The sequence below is a fragment of the Palaemon carinicauda genome, unplaced genomic scaffold (genome assembly GCF_036898095.1).
Source record: "Palaemon carinicauda isolate YSFRI2023 unplaced genomic scaffold, ASM3689809v2 scaffold188, whole genome shotgun sequence".
Lineage (NCBI taxonomy): Eukaryota > Metazoa > Arthropoda > Malacostraca > Decapoda > Palaemonidae > Palaemon > Palaemon carinicauda.
The window spans coordinates 117,032-120,194 of NW_027169458.1; positions in this window are offsets into that span (position 1 = coordinate 117,032).

Genomic DNA, 3,163 nt, shown 5'->3' on the forward strand with positions numbered 1-3,163 from the left:
TGCCACTGTGGAGGTCTGTGCTCTACTGAGTGCCCCTCTAGTTGTGAGTTTATTTAGTCTGGATTTTCGATGTTCATTATCTCGTAAGTGGTTAGTTCTGTCAGACATTGTTGTTACCATCTGTAAACTGTAATCTTAATCAGATTTTTTATATTTTTTATAGATACAGTGACCACAGTCTCTGTTCTGTATCAGTCTGTGAACTTGAAAACATTTTCTAATCAAATTTTACAACTAATTAGTAATTTCATGCCATAATCAGATGTGCTAATTATTTTACCTTCGTAAAACTTCATACTATATGCATAAGATCGGCGTCCTATTAATCTCTCCATTAAGCTAGAACCAGGGAGGACCAGGCAAAGGCTGCTGATGACTCAGCAGGTAGACCTGTAGGCTAGCCCCCAAAGCCCACATACATAGCTCCCAAGATTGGTGAGGTTACAGACACTACTGGAAGGTATCGAGCTTAAGTGGATCTTGAACTCTCGTCCAAGAGATTGACAGGCCGGGGTGTTTTAGATAAGCTACCATAAGCCAAGAAGTTAATATCACCTAAAAATAGATGCTTGCTATAGCCAATTAATTGGGGATTTAAAAAAAAGGATAACGAAGTGTTGGAATTTGCACACAACTGTAGAAGTCTAAAGGACAGATCATATTTATGTAATTGCACGAGCCAGGATTCATAGTGGATACCACTGCACCTATAACCTTGGTATCTCCTCTTACTCATCTTACTAGTAGGTAAAAAAACTCTAATTATACCTAATGGGCCCAATATGATACATACATGATGTTTTGCAGGTGGTATTAACTAATAATGTATGCTAAAAATAACCTTCTTCTAGAAACTTCAAGAATATCCTTCATTTAGGGACCTGGAAAAGACTTTATCCAGACAGATGCAGATGTCATTGAAGCAGAGGAGAAATATGTATAACTGCATATGTAATTGATTCATAGCAAGTAACCAAGACGTCTATGACTGTGGTTTCAGTTCATCCCTGACCCAGCAATTCAGAGAAGACCCATTGAAATCTCTTATCAGGAGAACCTGAAGGGAGGCATATGGGCAAATATAAGCAGCCACTATTTCGTTGATATATATATATATATATATATATATATATATATATATATATATATATATATATATATATATCACTTTCTAAGTGGGGATACATTAACGTGACGAAAGTGTTTGTGTAACGCCATGATCAGCAAAGCTCTATCTGCCAGGGCTACCCGTACTAGGTTGGTTTGCTCTAAGCGATCATATGAACGTTTCCCATCATCGCCAATCCACATTGGCCAGCGTGGCCATGAAAGCTGGCCAAACCCAACATGAATAAAGACATATCTGAGGCCTTTGTACTGCAGGGGATTAGAAATGGCTACCCTTGTTATCGTTGCGAGTATATATATATATATATATATATATATATATATATATATATATATATATATATATATATATATATATATATATATATACAGGGACGCAAAGGTTAACAATCAACTCAATTTCTTATAATTTTTATAGAAATATACATGCTCTCTCTCTCTCTCTCTCTCTCTCTCTCTCTCTCTCTCTCTCTCTCTCTCTCTCTCTCTCTCTGTAAATTGCAAAGGATATATTTCAATATTTAAACCTATTTTTCATAACATCTGAAAAATAAACTGTCAAAAATACCTTCAACGTAACTGATTTCTCAGGCAAGATTTCAATTTTTGAAAATAAACAACACAAGATTATTTCGATCAGGGAAATTATTAAAAATATTTACCTAATCAACTATCAAAGTAAACAGGAATTTCATCACCATATTCACTATTTAAAGTGCATTATATATTCATAGGACAATATTTAAATAACTTGATTTGCCTTTGCTTACAAAACTGGTAACAAAACTTTAGATCAATATGAAAAATGCATTTTTCATCCAGAGAATGAGATTTTCATTCAGAGTACCGTATAAATATAAGTATCGTATAAGTATGATATGGGCTTGATTTATTACCCACATGTGCAATAAATGAAATATAATATATATGATATTAAAGGTTTTATTCTATATATTCATTCGAAAGAAAGTACAAAAATGGAAATTTTCCAATGGTTCATGAACTGGCATTTGTCTCTTTTACATAGTTGAAAGAGCAAACCACTATTCCCTAACAGTCTGCCCGAATGGCGTGTTCCCATTGGCTAAAGACTATGTTTCTTTGCCTTTGCCCGAAAGGAGCGTTCCTATTGGCTAATTTCCTTACCGTTGCCCGAATGGAGCGTTCCTATTGGCTAATGACATCGGAAGGTAACTCCCAAATCCTTCCTTAAAGACGGTTTTTCTTTCCAAAATTTTACTTCAAAAATGACCTCACTGAGGCCATCTATTGGGACCTTAGGAACATGGCTGAGTTCACTAAATCAACTTAAAAATTATCGTATTTTTTATCTAAAAATACATATAAAATATTCATTACATATAATGCATAAATAAGATATGAAGTTAAATTATTTTATTCAATAAAATGTCTAGATAAGAAGTATCTTGACGTTTATAAGATAATCTTAAAGAGAAATGCTCGTATACAGTTTTGGCAAAATTTATTTAGCACCTCAGGAGGGGGTCCAGAATTGCCAACGAATTAATTAGGTAGAATTTTTCATTTAGAGAAATTTGAAAGTCACTTGGATAATATAGAAAGCGGAAAATATACATTTTTAAAATATAAATTCATCCTCCTGCTAAACAGGTCATGAATGAAATATTTAGTATAATTCCTTTTCTTTCTAAGTCGAAAGGTTTGCAGCCCTTATCACTGAGTGGACAAGGATATTAACATTATATTCTTTTAGTGTTTAACTTATATAGGAACAGAATATTTACAAACAAAATAGTCCGATCAGTTAACTACTGGTACTTTCTATTTGTACATATGAAGACAGCACAGTGATAAAGGCAGTAATCAAGACACAATTCTTCACATGTCCTTTAATCTAAATTCCAAAAGGAACCACCTCCAGACGACACTATATCAGAAAGGATTCTTATCATTAGGATATCAATTTTGGCCCCACTCTCAATGCCGTACTTCATTTATCTACTTATCCCTAGATTCCATATGATTTAGCAGTCCAATAAGTTTGGAATATCAA